Source organism: Bubalus kerabau, chromosome 4 (genome assembly GCF_029407905.1).
Source record: "Bubalus kerabau isolate K-KA32 ecotype Philippines breed swamp buffalo chromosome 4, PCC_UOA_SB_1v2, whole genome shotgun sequence".
NCBI classification, from domain to species: domain Eukaryota; kingdom Metazoa; phylum Chordata; class Mammalia; order Artiodactyla; family Bovidae; genus Bubalus; species Bubalus kerabau.
The window spans coordinates 148,103,184-148,121,965 of NC_073627.1; the positions used below are offsets into that span (position 1 = coordinate 148,103,184).

At 41.6% G+C, this 18,782-nt stretch overlaps 1 protein-coding gene across 2 annotated transcripts in view; it reads left to right on the forward strand.

Annotated features, from left to right (window-relative positions):
* DAPK1 (death associated protein kinase 1) overlaps positions 1–18,782 on the forward strand; it is a 210,994-nt gene that overhangs the window by 22,549 nt on the left and 169,663 nt on the right. The gene's annotated exons all lie outside the window — the stretch shown is intronic.

Here is an 18,782-nt window from a genome sequence, read left to right on the forward strand (position 1 = left end):
AGGGTAGCTGAGCATGGCCTGAGGGCATTGGAGTCCCGAGGCTGGTTATCTCAGGCGGCAGGCAGCACATATATCCTTTGTGTCTTTCTCAGAAGCCTGCAGGTGGAGCTGGGGTGGGTTCCCCGCTGGAACCACCTCCCCACAGTATTCCAGAGGACACCAGCCATGAACATTCACATCTGACCATTTGAATGGTATGCCCTGCAGTCTCCCCAGGGTCCCATCTTATCCCATGGAAGTCTGTGGGTGGCCCAGTGGAAGCAACTGGGCTGGAAGGATATGTCTTTTCAATTCTAGGACTTTCTCCATCTCTGTTTTTCACTGCGTGCAGCTCAAAAATGAGTTGAATAAATGAGTGACACAATATGAACTTCTGAAAAAACCCCTGTGGTATTTCTTCTGTCAGAGCAGCCACATCCAGACTGGGGGCTTCCGGTCCATGTCCAGAAAACATGTGTTTTCCTTTCATCCCTTCCCCCGTGAGCTCCCCAAGGCCTGGTCTGGGACATCTCTCCTTTGCCCAGCTCCTCTCCCTATGCTTGGCATGTACTGAATGCTTGAATGTTTGAGGAACTTAATTACCTGCCCCTGTTGCTCCTACCACGAGTGAGAAGTCAGTTGTTCTGAAGGGCATGGCCACTCAATTGAGCCACCAATGTACAGAGAGATATAAGTTTGTTTTTATATTAAAATGGAACTTACTTAGAAACAGCAAATATTTAAGTTCTTTATTGGGTTTTCCACTTTTTCCTGGTTACTACTAGATTTTTTTGTTGGCCTTTTTTTTTTTCCCCAGATATAGTTGGTGTGCAGTAATATTGTACTTTATATTGCACAATGTTATGAGTTTTAATAAATCCGTATTGTCATGTAGCCACTGCTGCAATTGAGAGATACAGCAGTTTTGTAATCCCTCCCAAATTTCCTTGCGCCCCTTATAGTTAACACTCCCCCTGTCCCCAGCATCTGACCACTATCAGTTTTCTGTTCCTCTAGTCTATCCTTTTCGAGAATGGTATAGAAATAGAATCATAGCATATATACCTTTTAAGTCTGGCTAGCATAATGCATTTGACGTGTATTCACGTTGTTGATATCTTAGTTCATTCCTTTTTATTGCTGAGCAGTGTCTTGTCATATGAATACACCACAGTGTATCCATTTACCAACTGAGGGACACCTGAGTTTTTCTAATATTAGCGCTTTGACTCCATGTGCTGTGGGTATGAAGCTTTTAGAGAATTGTTATGGTACTAACCTAGTATGTTTGGTATCTTTTTCGAAGGCAAAGCTCTTTGAGCAGCATCCTCCAAGGCGCCCTTGTGAAACTGTGCAGTGGATGGTCCTTTAAGGTGATAGTGATGTGGTCTTGTCACTGTGCCCAAATCTGGTTGACTTCTCACCCTTCAGCTATCCTTAATTGTTCTCTGCTGCTCGCTCTTGTGGGTGACATGCCTTCTTTGATGTGGAGGCCAATTCGAAATGTTATAAAAAGCATTTCTCTGAAATCTCAGAACCCAGACTAAACCATCTCCATATGCTGATTTCTGCTTCAAAGATAGTTGGAAGCTAGTTCGACAGGATTTCTTCCCATTAGAACAGGGAAGACTCTTGGCAGTGGGGCCAGGAGGAGGAGATAGGAAGAACCCCCTGAACAGAACACACTGGTCTCAGGCAGTCTGTGAAAGTGGACGCCTGAAGGGTGGAGGGTCAAAGTTGACATTAGTCCTCTGCACTTACTTAGCTGATGGAGATAGAATTCCACAAACTTTCCATGAAAGCAAAGGCTGGTAGCCACTACATGCGCTACACACTCCAGTGAGGAGAGCTGGGGTCTGCATACTTCACGGATGGGGTGTTTCATTTGGGGGCAACTCTCTGCCTCTCTGGGCTTTCCAGGTGGCTCAGTGGTAAAGAATCCGCCTTCTAATGTAGGAGATGGGGGTTCCATCCCTGGGTCGGGAAGATCCCCTGGAGGAAGAAATGGCAATCGACTGCAGTGTTCTTGCCTGTGAAATCCCATGGACAGAGGAGCCGGATGGGCTATAGTCCATGGGGGTCTCAAAAAGCCAGACACAACTTAGCGACTGAGCATGCACATCTGCCTCTCTAGATGTTGATCTCCCAGTGACCAAAAAAAAAAAAATCCAAGAGACAAATTGAGGAAACTCATCTTTTGACTTTGACTTGTGTGTCCTTGGGTGGATCACCTACTCTCTAGTTCCTCTTTGCCAGAATGAGGGCTTGGAGGGGATGGGCCTCCTGGGTCTCTGACACAGATGGCACACTCTCAGAGCACAGCACATCCTTGCGCTTTACATCTGCAAGTCCAGAAGTGACAGCTTGGTTCCGTGCGGAGGTCCCTGCTGCCACATCACTGCTCACCAGGCGTGGTGGGTAGGGGGCATGCTCTGTTGTGGGACAAGCCTGGGCTGGCCCTGCCCGCCTCACAGAGTGCAGGTACAGCTTGCTCCCCTTGGGAACGTCCCAGGAAACTTCTCTGATGCTTTCTGAATCCAGGCCTATGAGGAAGGCTGTCTGGCCAAAGATCTCCAGAGCCGTTGAAAATCCCCTATTTAGATGTGCATGCAATACCGTCTTTCAAAACACAAACCTCGTGGGGTTTTTTGGACCATTTCCAAATACTGAGCTTTTTTTTTTTTTTGAGCTGTCAGTGGCTGAATTACTGGGACTTACCTCAGATGGTTATTTCACATCCTCCTTTTCTTGTGAGTGACATTTAAAATAGCAACACTTCTCCTTTGATAGCACGCCATGGTAAGCCAGGAGAAAATCCTAGGACAGGGAGAGGTCTTTTGGCTGAGGTCTTATCTCCAAATGATCATTTGCCGACTGGAATACAGAAGCCACGAGTCCTCCTTTGCTGCTGTGTTCTAGTGCCTTTGAGGTGGAAAGTGAAATTTCAGAAGCATTCCCAGTGCTCTGCTCAGCCCGCATTATTTCACATGCCCATATGCATTGGTAGTTTGAATTCCATACATAGATATACTAAGCCACTTTTGTACAGAGAATGCTGGTGACATATAGGAATGCTCCATGTAAGGCTAACATCCTGAGAGTGAATGCTCCTCTGCATTCATCATTCTTATGAGTACTTCAGCAACATGTGGACACTTTGTCCACTTAAGCTTATCGTACAGATGTGATGTCTATTTCCTCTTCCGGGGATGCTCTTCTCCCCAAGAGTCACATGTTAATCCTCACCTTCTTCAGTGTTTTGTCAAGTGTAACTGTCTCAGTGAAGTGGAGCTTTACTACCCTATTAAATACACTTCTTACCCCACACCCCCCCATTTTTCTGCCCTATATCTCCCCCAGCACTTAGCACTTTCTAACATGCTACTAATATAACCTTACCATTTTAAAGTTGTTGTTCAGTCGTTCAGTTGTATCCGACTCTTTGCGACCCCGTGGTCTGCAGCACACCAGGCTTCCCTGTCCCTATCTCCTGGAGTTTGTTCAAACTCATGTCCATTGAGTCGGGGTTTTAAATATAAGAATGTGTTTTCTTTTTTTTCTGGGCAGAGATCATTGTCTCTTTTATCCTAGGTATCTAGAACATTATCTGCCTGACACATAATAGGTGCTCATAAAAAGTGATGGCGTGAACACATGCGTGAATGGCGTAGTTGTTTGCTTTCATTCTTGCCTGCAAAGCTGGTGGGAAGGCCCTGATTGCACTGAAGGAGACCAAGCTTTAACACTACGTGGGCTGCAGTCCACATCCCTTTTCCTGTTGGGATAACTGACTGCTTTGAGGCTGCCTGGAGTGAGGAAGCTGTGACCCTCGGGAGGCTCAGGCTGGACCAAGAGAGCCTAGGAGGAGGAGGAGCCCTGGTCACCTCCCACTTAGTGCAGGGCAGATCTCCTCCTTGCACTGGAATCTGGTCTCTTGCTATAAATTTATTCCTTGTTGCCTCTGGCCCTTTAAATTTGAGGTTTTATGAGAATACGTGGGGTGGTAGAGTATCTGATGCCTCCTTTGCTTCTCAGAACCCCTTCTTCCTCATCTGCAAAATAAAACCCTAAGAACTGCCTTAGAGATCTGTGTGCATTAAATGAAAGAATGTCCATAACTTCTTATTGCAGTGCTGTCATTAATTTTTAAGCTCCCTGCGTCCTCCCTGCTACCATCCCCATTTAGCGTTAAGAAAAACCTTGCCCTCTTGTTTTCCCCAACAAGAACCTATATGGTTTCTCTTGTGTTTTGTTGTTATTCTTCCATTCACCGTAACTTAGGCCATAGAAAAGTAGCATTTTCCGGAATGTGAGGAATAACTGAACATTGAGACTGTCACTTTTGTGCAGTTGTCAGAGGTCTGGAAGAAGCAGTTGAGAGCTCTTTTGACCTTTAGCATCAACCTCAGAGACCCTTGCATTACCAACATAGGTCATATTTTCAGTTCATGCCTTTAGTTTTTTGGAAGGTAGCTTGATTTTAAGTTTGCAGGTTGATTTCAAGTTTGTTTCATAGGTACAGTTTATATTCAGCACATGGACAACCATCCATTGACTACCTTGGTCTTTCTGAGGGTCAGATGATAGTTCTTTTCTGGACCCATTTTGAAGTTGGCAGAGACAGTTAATAGGCAGCTGTGTGCCCTCCCTTTTAGTTTTAATAATGGATGAAAAGTTCTTTCATCCACTGTAATTTCTTAGAAAACTCCAAAACAGTTTTCCTCTGAGGAATATTAATACGGCTCTTAAAAAGATAAGCATGTTATTAATTTTAATTTCTAGACACGACTTTCCAGTGGCATTCTGGCGTCTGGGGACACCCTGGATTCAGGGGATGGGTGTTGCTACATGGAAAGGACACACAGTGGGGAGCCTTCTCAGGCTGGTGGTAAAGGACACCAGGCGATCCCTAAGGGGCCCTTTTGAAGGTCAGGCTCCCTAGAACAAAGATAGTCATTGGGGCCAGACCCTTGGCCTCTTCATATTCATGCAGTTCTCCCCTTCAAAGGAGGTTTTTAAGTAATTTCCTTCCCCGGGGAATGGAACAGCTGTGAGCCAAGAATTAGCATCAAGCCTTTTAAAAATAGAGACTGATGAATTTAAGAAATGCTTACCCTTTGGAAAGTCGAGTAGAGACATGGATATATTTTAAAGTAGCTATCTATCTAACCCTTTCTCTCAAAGGAGATGGAGAGGGAGGGAAGAGAGTGGAAGAGTGAGAAAGCAAGCTAGAAAGAGGTGGATTTATGCAAAAGATGGGGCACGGAGGAAAGAGAGAAGAGTCAGACATTTTTAGGGGAAAAAAATGGTCTGATGGTTCTGTGTTGGGCACAGTGGCCTTGCTTTGTGGGCACCCCATTGCGGGTGGTGGCTTGTTCGCAAGCCCTCTTGTACACTGTTCCCTCCGAGTGGGGGGCTGCCCTGTGCCCGTTGCCATCAGCCACTGAACTGCATTACTGGGCCACCAGCCTCCGGCCTGGTTGTTCAAAGAAGAAGCAATATTTGAAAACTAGCCTGATTTTTTTTTTTCCCTTTGAAATTTCCTGCATTTTCTTTACTGAGCATGTTTTCCTTTGTACAGTAATTGGGGCAAACAGAATAAATAGCAAAAAGAAGGGTCGTGAGATGAGATTATCAGAAGGCTTTGTGAACTGTGAGAGGGAAAGGCCGGGGTGAGAGCCTGGTCACCAGACAGCAGAGACTGGTGTGTTTCAGGCCAGTGCAAACCTCTGTGAGATTAGTGACCCAGGATGGGTAGACAGGTAGGAAAAAAGTCATCACTTTCTTTTAATGCTAAGGAAAAGCCACTCCCTCCCTGGCAGAAGGCATGGCATCCTTAAGGATTTCATTCAGGGATTAGATATTACATATAGTTTAAAAAGCTAGTTGTTGAAAGTTAAGCTATTGTTGTTTGCTCTGGCTTGCTGGAGAGTTCTCAGTATATTGGTCTATGGGAGAGAGAACGAGGAGGGTGCCTGAGAGACGGTATCAGTTCAGAGAAATCCCTGGGCTCTCTTATTTCTGCCATTTCCTTGAGTGTCCCCTGGGCATTTGCTCCATAATCTGTTACAGGTAGTGGCGAGAGCATTACTGGCTCTCCATTTTACTTTTTTTTGAGGCATCATCATCTTAACAATATATTACTAAACTGGTGTTTGTGCTGTGATGGGCCTGCTCTCTTTCTGGCCATGTGGGAATTAATGACACCCTTTGATCTTCTCCTATTTATGAGCCCTTATGTGCCATTGATAACTGGGGCCAGACTTGACCAAGGTCCTGTGGTTTACATCGGATCACAAAGGATGACTCTAAAGCCAAGTCTGGCCGAATGCCTTTTTGTCTAGCTCACAGGCTAAGAATGGCTTACACGTTTTTAAATGATTGGAAAAAATCAAGAGGCGATAATACTTTGTGACATGTAGGAATTATTTGAGATTCAGATTTCAGTATCCACACATAAAGTTTCATTGGGACACAGCCTCGCCCACTGTTTTACATTTGGTCTACAGCTGCTCTTATGCTATAGAGTTGTGTCGTGGCAGAGATCGGAACCCTTGAGTACTTACTATCTAGCACCCCACTCCAGTACTCTTGCCTGGAAAATCCCCTGGACGGAGGAGCCTGGTGGGCTGCAGTCCATGGGGTCGCTAAGAGTCAGACACGACTGAGCGACTTCACTTTCCCTTTTCACTTTCATGCACTGGAGAAGGAAATGGCAACCCACTCCAGTGTTCTTGCCTGGAGAATCCCAGGGACAGAGGAGCCTGGTAAGAGGCCGTCTATGGGGTCGCAAAGAGTCGCAGCAGCAGCACTTTATAGAAAAAAGTCTTTAATCTCTGGTTTATATCATTGGGCTTGGCATATTGTACTGTTATCCTATGCTGTTTGAACTTTGAGAATTGAAATGTATTAAGTTTATCCTGTTTATATTATTATAGTGGAGCAATTTTTGTTTTGACAGCACTTTTCATGCCCCCTATAAAAATCTGAAAATGCTAGACAATGAATAAACGTTGAAACTGTTGAATAGACAGAGCCAGGTGTCCATAACCAAGTGCTCTGATGCTTCAAGAGAAGAGAACTCTCATCCCTCCACTTCTTTTTTTTTTATTTTTTTATTTTATTTAACTTTACAATATTGTATTGGTTTTGCCATATATCAAAATGAATCTGCCCCTTTTTTCCCAACATGTTATTATGATAAATTTAAAATATGCAAAACAGTTGATGGAATATACAGAGAAATTTGCTATGCAGTAAACACTAATATGCCTACCACTGAGATTCTGCATTTGCTAACAACATTTTGCTTTATTGCCTCTATCCTATATCTATCCATCAGTCTACCTCATTTTCAATGCATTTTAAAATAAGTGGCATATGCTACTACATTTCAATATGGGTTACTTTTATTTCCACTACTGATGAGGCATAGCCAGAAGGGTGTGGAATATTTTTATTCTCTGAATGGAGTAAAAGGGAGGTGCTAAAAGTAGATAGGAGCAAACAGGAAGAGATAATTAATTAAAGCCTGGGTTTAAAAAACTAAGCGTGTGTGTGTGTGTGTATGCACACACATTGTAAAATTGTGTGTACATATACCTGTGTGTGTATATGTCTACACATAAAGTAAGAAACTTGTCCATAAAATAATGGAATTTGGGGGAAGCTAGTTCACAGGCAGCTGCTGGGAGAGAACTATGCGTTGCTGGGCCTGGACACCAGGATAATGTTGTGAACTTAAAGCTGCTAGAGACAAGGCCAGGTTGAGTGTCTAGACTGTGAGCAGATGTGTTTTAAGGAAGGGAACATGTGGCCACCTGGGCAGCCCCATTTCTAGCCAGGGTGTGTGGCACCACCAGGGCAGCCGGGACTTGCCTGCCCATTTTTGTCGAATCCTCCAGAAGCCTGAGTGCTCCTGCAGGTGTGTTGCAACTTTGCCTGCACCTGTTGGGCTTTGCTCCAGAAGAGCCTTCGAGGAGTGGGAGGAGTCAGGAAAAGAGGCGGCTGTGTGTTCCAGGTGGCTTCAGACAGGTGGAGAGGTGCCCTTAGGAACAGAGGCCGGCCAACCCAGAGTGCAATGTGCCCAGGTGGGCAGGGAGAGCAGAGCAGGGTTCAGAGGAACAGAGTTGGGTTCCTGAGGGAAAGTCTGAAGTGCATCAGGCAACCTGCTACCTGAAGGACTAGAGAGGAAACTTTGATTATCAGAGAGCCTTTTATGACAGGAACAATTAATCTTTAACCAGTTGTGTTCACAACCTTCTCAACTCCCTGTCCCCAAACCGTATTTAAATGTATGTTTGCATAGTGCTTTACAGGTTTTAAAGCACTTTTCATGGGTGGTATTGACCGCCGCTATGATCAGGTGGGGGTTATTATCCCGATTTCTTAGGAGAAATTTTCTTTTCAAATTGCTCTGAGTTCTTAGGGAAAACTATAGCCTATTTAGCAGTAAATGTACACGAAACTATGTACCACGCATGTGGCAAAATACAGATGGCTTATTTTGACAACTGTTTTTGATTTTGGTTTCATTCCTGCGATGCTGTTCCAATTAGTTTGGTTTAAAAGTTTTTTAATTGACAGTTTTTTGCCACTCCCAGTCTTTGTTCCTGAGGGCTGGAGTACTCTGTTGGACATTTACTTAAAGCTTCTAAGCCCCTTAACATAATGTTGATCCTCTTGCAGATACTCTGTAATGCTTACTTTAAACAGACTTTGAGTTGTTGATAGGATGACTTAGTTTTGATACATCTCTGACCCAAGGACCAGCAAAAACAACTTTAGGCATACTAGGTGTTCTTATAAGTGGATATGTCGTGAACGCATGAAATAACCTTCTTTTTGGAGACCATTATTTTAAAATTGTGTTCTTGCTTGTGTTGTATTCATCCTTGATTTGTTTTCTATAGTTGATTTGATTTGTGCAAATGTATTTATTAATATGAAGGACACTTTTTGAGAAGACATATTATTCAGAAGACTAAGGGATAAACAGTTCCTGATTTTAAATAATATTGTAAAGCTATAGTAATCAAAACAGTGTGGTATTGACATAAAACAGAAACATAAATTAATGGATTGGAATAGAGAGTTGAGAAATAAACCCATATGTTTATAGTCAGTTTTCAAAAAAGGGGGCAAGACATTACAAGGGGGAAAGGACAGTCTCTTTAATAAATAGTGTTTGGAAAATAGGATATCCACATGCACAAGGATGAAACCAGACTCCTGTCTTATACCATACATAGAATCAGTCCTACCAATAACTCAAAATAATCCTATCAATAACTCAAAATGGATTAAAGACTTGAATATAACTTCTAGAAGAAATTATAGGGGGTAAGCACCTCGACATCAGTCTTGGCAATGATTTTTTGAATTTGGCACTAAAGCAAAAATAAACAAGTGGAACTGCATCAAACTAAAAAGCTTCTGTATAGCAAAGGAAATCACCAACAAAATGAAAAGGCAACCTATGGAATGTAAGAAAATACTTGCATATCCGATGAAAGATTAATATCCAAAATATATAAAGGGCTCATATAGCTCAATAGCAAAACCCCCAAACCATCTGATTAGAAAATGGGCAGAAGAACTGACTTGACATTTTTCCAGAGAAGACATACAGATGGCTAACAGGTGCATGAAAAGATACTCAACATCACTAATCAAAAGCGCAGCGAGCTATCACTTCACACCTGCTGGAATGGCTGTCATCAAAAAGATAAATGAGGATGTGGAGAAAAGGGAACCCTTGTACACTGTTGGTAGGAATGTTAAGTTGGTATAGCCACTATGGAAAACAGTATTGGATGGTCCTCAAAAATTTAAAAATAGGACCACCATATGATCCAGAAATCCCACTTCTGGGTAATATCCAAAGCAGAGGAAAACAGGATATCAAAGAGATATACGCACCCCCATGTCCACTGCAGCATTATTCACAGTAACCCGGATATGGCAGCAACCAAATGTTTCGATCCATAGAGAAGTGGTACAGAATATTATTCAATGTGAGAAAAAAAATCTTGCTTTTGGTACAACATGGATGAACCTTGAGGGTATTATGGTATATGAGATAAACCAGACATAGAAGGACAGCACTGCATGGTATCACTTATGTGGGATCTAAACAACAAACAAAAACTCAAAACCCAGTCAAACTCATAGAAATAGAGATGGAAAAGTGGTTGCCAGGCACTGGAGGAAACAGGAAAAGGTTGTTAAAAGGGTACAGATTTTCATCTATAAGATGAGTAAGGTCTGAGGATCTAGGGTATAACATTGTGATGATAGTTGATAACACTGTTTTGTGTGATTGAAATTTCCTAAGAGAGTTCACACACACACACACAAACACACATACACAAGAATAAATAAAACTTCATCAGCGCTTAGCTTCTAGAAATTATGTGCTGTAAATCAATGGATGACCCAGCCATTTTGTTTTTTTTCCGTGTCTTCTGTGCTTCTAGCCCCAGGCTAATCCCTTTGAAATTAGCCCTGTTGTGCTATCACCATGGTTTACAAACGACTCTTCCATTAGCCCCCCTTTTCTGGGTTTACCTGACCCTGGATTATTGTTCCCTTAGCAGCTTCAAGCAGAAGCAGCAGAGAGTTGCTTGTGAACATGCTGAATCACCAGTGTTCTTAGATTTATCTTGGTGTTCACGTCTAGTATTGACATGAAGTTAATTTGTTTTTTATATTGACTTAAAATTATAAGTCCTAGCTTTTGAGTGTGGTTAAAAAAAGTCCTATAAATTTGAAACTGGTTCTTATATGGAATCAGCATTTTATATTGTAAATTATAGATACTCAGAATAACTTACAGGGTTCAGTTGATCCTAATGTGGAGTTCTTATGTGTGAAGGTCTCCTTTGATGTCAAATATATAATCTTTTTTAATGTAGTACTATCTATAAATATGATTTTCTTTTCTAAGGAAGGTTATAGTCTTGCCTTAGTTAATTTAAATACATAGTCCTTTAGAGTTTTATTTCCCTTTGTATGATAGGGACATAATTGACATAATTCAGGATATCTTAGTGTATTTCCAGAGTCATAAATTTGCTTCACCAATTCCTTACAAAATTATTAGATAAAGTGTGTATTATTTTTTATGAAATAGATGATGGTATAATAAATGTCTTTTGCCTGCTGCTGCTGCTGCTAAGTCACTTTGGTCATGTCTGACTCTGTGTGACCCCATAGACGGCAGCCCACCAGGCTCCCCCATCCCTGGGATTCTCCAGGCAAGAACACTGGAGTGGGTTGCCATTTCCTTCTCCAGTGCATGAAAGTGAAAAGTGAAAGTGAAGTCACTCAGTTGTGTCTGACTCTTAGAGACCCCATGGACTGCAGCCTACCAGGCTCCTCCGTCCATGGGATTTGCCAGACAAGAGTACTGGAGTGGGGTGCCATTGCCTTCTCCAGTCTGACATACTATTAAAACAGCTATATATATTTGTATGTATAGGGAATAAATATATATATTTGTATGTATAGGGAAGAAAAGGGTTAGATATATAAATCAAAAGCCAGTAGTGGTTATCTTTCCCTAAAAAATTGCATCTTAGTCATTTTTGTTTTCCTTTTGCTCATCAGTTTTCTAAAATTTCTACAGTAGATGCTTTACCCTAATAAAAAAACTAAAATGATAGATTTTGTTTAATAAAATCAATTGCAGTACCTCTCACCTTTTCTTCCTTCCCAAATGAGTCAGAACTGATGTAAATGGATTTTTAAAGCTTTATTGAGATGTAATTGACAAAATTTTAAGATATTTAAAGTGGATATCATGGTGATTTGATAAGCATTGTGAAAAGATTCCTCCCATTAGTGTGTGTGTGTGTGTGTGTGTGTGTATGTATACACGTGCCAGTGTGTGCACGTACGCTCAGTCACATCCAACTCTTTGTTACCCCATGGACTGTAGCCTGCCAGGCTTCTCTGTCTGTGAATTTTCCCAGGCAAGAATACTGGAGTGGGTTACCATTTCCTGCTCCAGGAGATCTTCCCCACCCAGGGATCAAACCTATGTCTCTTGCGTCTCGTGCATTGGCAGGCAGCTTCTTTACCAGCTGAGCCACCAAGGACACAAACATAGATAATATGGTTGTTGTTCAGTCATTCAGTTGTGTCTGACTGTGACCCCATGGACTGCAGCATGTCAGGTTCCCTTGTCCTTCACTATCTCCTGGAGTTTGCTCAAATTCATGTCCATTAAGTCGGTGATGCTCTCTAACCATCTCATCCTCTGCCGCCTACCTCTTTTGCCTTCAATCTTTCCCAGCATCAGTGTCTTTTCCAGTGAGTCAGCTCTTCACATTAGGTGGCCAAATTGTTGGAGCTTCAGCATTAGTCCTTCCAATGAGTATTCAGTGTTGATTTCCTTTAGGATTGATTGGTTTAATATCCTTGCAGTCCAAGGGACTCTCAAGTGCCTTCTCCAACACCACAATTCAAAAGCATCAATTCTTTGGTGCTCAGCCTTCTTTGTGGTCCAACTCTCACATCCATACACGACTACTGGAAAAGCCATAGCTTTGACTAGAGGGAACTTTGTTGGCAAAGTAAAGTCTCTGCTTTTTAATATGCTGTCTAGATTTGTCATAGCTTTTTTTCCAGGGAGCAAGTGTCTTTTAATTTCATGGCTGCAGTCAGCATCCACTGTGATTTTGGAGCCCAAGAAAAGAAAATCTGTCACTGCTTCCACTTTTTCCTCTTTTATTTGCCATGAAGTGATGGGATCAGATGCCACAATCTTTGTTTTTTGAATGTTGAGTTTTAAGCCAGCTTTTTCATTCTCCTCTTTCACCTTCATCAAGAGGCTCTTTAGTTCCTCTTTGCTTTCTGCCATTAGGGTAGTGTCATCTGCACGTCTGAAAAAGTGAAAGTATTAGGTGTCCAACTCTCTGCGACCCCATGGACTGTAGCCTGCCAGGCTCCTCTGTCCATGGGGTTTCCCAAGCAAGAATACTGGCGTGGGTTGCCATTTCCTACTCCAGGTGATCTTCCCAACCCAGGGATCGAACCCATGTCTCTTCCATCTATGTCTCTTCCATCTACTACACTAGCAGAAGCGTTCTTTACCACTATTGACACTGGTAAGCAAATCTGAAGGTATTGATATTTCTCCTGGGAACCTTGATTCTGGCTTGGGATTCATCCAGTCCAGTGTTTCACATGATGTACTCTGCTGCTAAGTCACTTCAGTCGTGTCCGACTCTGTGCGACCCCAGAGACGGCAGCCCACCAGGCTCCCCCGTCCCTGGGATTCTCCAGGCAAGAACACTGGAGTGGGTTGCCATTTCCTTCTCCAGTGCATGAAAGTGGAAAGTGAAAAGTGAAAGTGAAGTCTCTCAGTCGTGTCCGACTCCTAGTGACCCCATGGACTGCAGCCCACCAGGTTCCTCCATCCATGGGATTTTCCAGGCCAGAGTACTGGAGTGGGGTGGCAAATCTGCATATAAGTTAAATAAGCAGGATGACAGTATACAGTCTTGTTGTACTCCTTTCCCAATTTTGAACCAGTCATTTGTTCCATACCCAGTTCTAATGGTTGCTTCTTGACCTGAATATGGGTTTCTCAGGAGACAAGTAAGGTGTTCTGGTATTTCCATGTCTTTAAGAATTTTCCAAACTTTGTTGTGATCCACATAGTCAAAGGCTTTAGTGTAGTCAATGAAGCAAAAGTAGATGTTTTTCTGGAATTTCCTTTCTCTATGATCCAAGAAAAGTAGTTTTTCTTAGTGACAACATTTTAAATGCTACTCTTATAGCATATGGCCCTTATGTAGTACAATCAGTTCAGTTCAGTCGCTCAGTCGTGTCCGACTCTTTGTGACCCCATGATTGCAGCACGTCAGGCCTCCCTGTCCATCACCAACTCCCGGAGTTCACTCAGACTCATGTCCATCAAGTCAGTGATGCCATCCAGCCATCTCATCCTCTGTCGTCCCCTTCTCCTCCTGCCCCCAATCCCTCTCAGCATCAGGGTCTTTTCCAGTGAGTCAACTCTTTGCATGAGGTGGCCAAAGTATTGGAGTTTCAGCTTTAGCATCACTCCTTCCAAAGAAATCCCAGGGCTGATCTCCTTCAGAATGGACTGGTTGGATCTCCTTGCAGTCCAAGGGACTCTCAAGAGTCTTCTCCAACACCACAGTTCAAAAGCATCAATTCTTCGGTGCTCAGATTTCTTCACAATCCAACTCTCACATCCATACATGACTACTGGAAAAACCATAGCCTTGACTAGACGGATCTTTGTTGGCAAAGTAATGTCTCTGCTTTTGAATATGCTATCTAGGTGGATCATAACTTTCCTTCCAAGGAGTAAGTGTCTTTTAATTTCATGGCTGCAATCACCATCTGCAGTGATTTTGGAGCCCCCAAAAATAAAGTCTGACACTGTTTTCACTGTTTCCACATCTATTTCCTATGAAGTGATGGGACCAGATGCCATTATCTTAGTTTTCTGAATGTTGAGCTTGAAGCCAACGTTTTCACTCTCCTCTTTACTTTCATCAAGAGGCTTTTTAGTTCCTCTTCACTTTCTGCCATAAGGGTGGTGTCATCTGCATATCTGAGGTTATTGATATTTCTCCTGGGAATCTTGAGTCCAGCTTGTGCTTCTTCCAGCCCAGTGTTTCTCATGATATCAGATCAGATCAGACCAGTCACTCAATCGTGTCCGACTCTTTGCGACCCCATGAATCACAGCACACCAGGCCTCCCTGTCCATCACCAACTCCCGGAGTTCACTCAGACTCATGTCTGTCATGTCAGTGATGCCATCCAGCCATCTCATCCTCTGTTGTCCCCTTCTCCTCTTGATAGTACATAGTATATAGTACAATAGTACAGTGTTATCAGTGGCAGTCACCTTAGGGTTGTATCTGGCCTTCTTGATTGCCCTCTAGGTGAGATCACTGCTCAGGTCAGCACCAGGAGCTCTTGGAGGTCAGGAGTAAGGGTAGCTTGCTGTCACCAGAGTGGCCTAACTGGCTGAGACAGTTAGAAGTGTCTAACTGTGAAGTGAAGAAGGCTTCAGGTCTCAGTGGATTTTAAATCAATAAACTCGTTTGGTTTCTTTTGGGGAATCACATAGTGCGGAGAGCTTGGGCTTTGGCTTCCCTGGTAAAGATGATGTCAGGCCAAGTGAGGGGAAAGGATGTAAGTCATAGTGTGTTTCTGCAAGCAAAGATGATTTTAAGACACCATGTGAATGAGAATGTGACCCAAAGGCTGAGTAATGATGGTTTCTTTTCTCCAGGGAACTGCTTAACAATTAAAGCCTTTATCTGTCTACCCTGGTTTTGAAAACCAACTGCCTAAGACTCTGACAGCTGAGTTTGTTTAAAAGAAAAATCTTGAGGTCATATGAGAGTTTTAAAAAATCAACAATGCTTGATTTCCCAATCACTCTTCTTTTCAGTCACCCCCCCCCATTCATGCCAGCTTTAAATGAAACTAGTATTATGCTATATTTAATTCATTTCACAAATTACTGCCTTTATTGCTACTCTTTCCATGTCATTTGGTTTTAAGTCAGATGATATCCTCTCTGAGAATGTTTTATCCTTATTTAAATTCTGTGTTGTTTTGAATAGGCACAATAACAATAAATGTATTCAAAATTCAAGAATGGGAAAAATTTTTAATTATCTTGATCATTTTATATTGTTTATAATGGAATAGCAGTGTTGGTTTTATCATCTGGGCAATAATAGTTGTTTTAAATTAAATTGTACTTAGAAAAAATTGATACTGAAGAGAGATGAGGTTTTTATGTGTTTTGGAAGTCCTGTTGAGAACATCAGCATCTACTGTGATAAGGACTGTCTTAGCTGCCCCCTCACCAACCCCTGACAGGCTGGGGGTCCAGGGAGATGTTCCCAGGTGTGGTAGGGTCTGTGTTTGTGTGGCATATGGGATGCCTGTGTGTGTGTGTGTGTGTGTGTAGTATGTATTGTATAAGGTGTGTGTCTGTGTGTCCTTGGAAGGAATAGTGGATGCCATAAAGGATGCATTCTCACGCTCTGCTCTAAGTGGAGGGAAAGGGATTTCTGGAAGCAGCAGATGGAATGAAATGTGCTGCTGTAAAGTCAGAAGAAAATGTTGTTGAGGACCAGATTGGTTCTCAGGCCCAAGGAACATCCTAATAAAATCCACCACTTAAAACTATAAACATCAGATAGCAGAGCCGGAGGCCACCCAGGGGGTTGAGAGGAGCTGGAATGTGTTCCCATTCACAAATGCAGGGTCTGCCAGCTTTGATCCACAGTCCCATGGGAATTACAAGTATTTTACTGGTCCAGAACACTTTGTAATTCAGCAGATGGCTTGAAGAATTCAGTTTCTTCCCATTTTTACTGTAAAGTCAAAGGATTCTAATGAATGTTCAAGCTATAATCTCAATGTTGTTGTTTAAATGAATTCTCTAAGACTGTAGTTCTAGAATCTTTTTAAAGACATTTGAAGATGTTAATTTCCTACAGAAGTGTAGTATACTAATAATTGAACCAAGTAATTACACTAAAGAATGATTTAGAGATCTGCCTTCTTGGAGTACATTTTTTTTTAAAGAAAGATTTTTTTTTTTCTTTCCTAATTTAAAAAAGTACCATTAAAAAAAAAACTGAAAAATAAGAAAATCACTTAATTCCCCCACTCAAAGAGAATCATCATAAATATTCCTTCATTTCCCAATCATAAATGTAGATGTCTGAGGCTGTGTGAAAGTGTATGTGTTAATTTATTTTGCACATCTACAGTTCATGTTGTGTCTATAAAGGTTAGTATCTTTCTCTTCAACCTAAGGTTCTATTATTGTCTCCCTTTCAAATGCCTTTATCTTAAATCCCCAATATGTCACAGTTCACATGTCTTGGAGACCTCTTGTTAGAACAAATATTTGAACAAAATTCTTTTAAAATCCTGAAATATGCAAGATACAATATTTAAGCAAGACTGACTTTCTGCCCAGATATTTTGTTGCTGACTCATTCTATGGAAATCGCCCATATGACTAAAAAGACATTGTGAGAGATTAGAAACAAAATGAAACAAAGATAAAAATACTTTAAAACCACAAAACCAACTGTCCATTTGATTAATTAAAATATTTAAATATACCTAAGTTAAAAATAATAAATTTCAAAACAACAATGAATTGTCATAGCTATATAAACTGTTGACTTTGTTTTTTAAATTAATTTTAACAATTTTTAAAATTAGGTGGCTTGGGGTCTTTAGCTGTGATGTCTTTTTAGTTGCTAGATAGTAAAGGCCTTTAGACTCTAAAAAGTGGGCTAAATACCCTAATTGGATTATATATATATTTATAGGCTTTTTATGTTAGCTTAAGTCTCCTAAAGGGACGTCCCAGGTGGATAAGTGGTAAAGAATCTGCCTGCCAATGGAGGAGATGGATGCAGGTTTGATCCCTGGGTCGGGAAGATCCCTTGGAGAAGGAAATAGCAACCCACTCTAGTATTCTTGCCTGGAAAATTCCATGGGCAGGGGAGACTGGTGGGCTACAGTCCCTGGGGTCACAAAAGTGTCTGACAGGACTTAACGACTAAACAACAAGTCTCCTAGAGGCGATGAGACTTGAAAGTGAAAGTGAAGTCGCTCAATCGTGTCCAATTCTTTGGGATCCCATGGACTGTAGCCTAACAGGCTCCTCCATCCATGGGATTTTCCAGGCAAGAATACTGGAGTGGGTTGCCATTTCCTTCTCCAGAGATCTTCCCAACCCAGGGATTGAACCCGGGTCTCCCTCATTGTAGGCAGACGCTTTACCATCTGAGCCACCAGGGAAATCCTGATGAGACTTACATCAAGGCAGTTACTGAAGTTTAAGTTGTGTAGATTTTGTTTAGATTTAAGATGAATAGATGTATAGTTTAAGATATATAGGTTATATGTGCTGGTAAAAGCTAGGTAAAACCTTTTCCTGGCTGCTGTTAAGTTAGTTTAATAGGACAAGTAATTATAGTTGATAATAGGAATATCAGTGTGACAGCCATAACTAATTCTGTTATTATACATATTATTCAACAAAGTAGTCGCTCATCTGTCTATGTCCTAAACTGTAAGCTTCTTAGTGAAGCGTTTGTCTTAATCATTTTTTAATTCCTGGGACTGACATGTACTTGAGATAGAAATAATTATTGAATTAATGAAAGACCCTCTCACAGAACTGGTTTCTCTTTACCTAAGTTCATTTGGACTGTGACATGCATACCACAGAAATCTGTTTTAGTTTTCAATGTCAGTCTCATCCTCACACAGAAATGAAAATAATTTGACTTTCCAGGAGCATTCTCATACTTTACCACATTTTGATTAAAGTACCCCAGATTTTCAAAAAGATATAGTAATATTTATTATGTGTAAATTACCAGAAGTAGTTAAGTAAGAGCAAAGTCAAGACATTCAAATAGAACACCCTTTTACTAAACATTGAATATTGGTTACTGCTTTTATTCCTCCATCAGCCATTTTTGATAAATGCTTAGATATTCCTGTGTGGTTCCTGTCCAGTTAAAGTATAAATGATTCTTCTTCCAGCACTTAAAGAATGATGATAAGAGACAGTGAAAGGCGCTAGAGCAAACTGCATCCCTCTAGAGGAAACTTGTGACTTTCTGAAGAGTCTCTCAAAACACTGTGGTTAACCAATGAAGAACTGCAAAAGGGGAAATGTGAAGTTTATTTTCAGGCTGAAGATGTAGTAAGAAGAGTTAGGATCTCTCAAGGATATATTTTCATTAACTACAATCACATCTTAC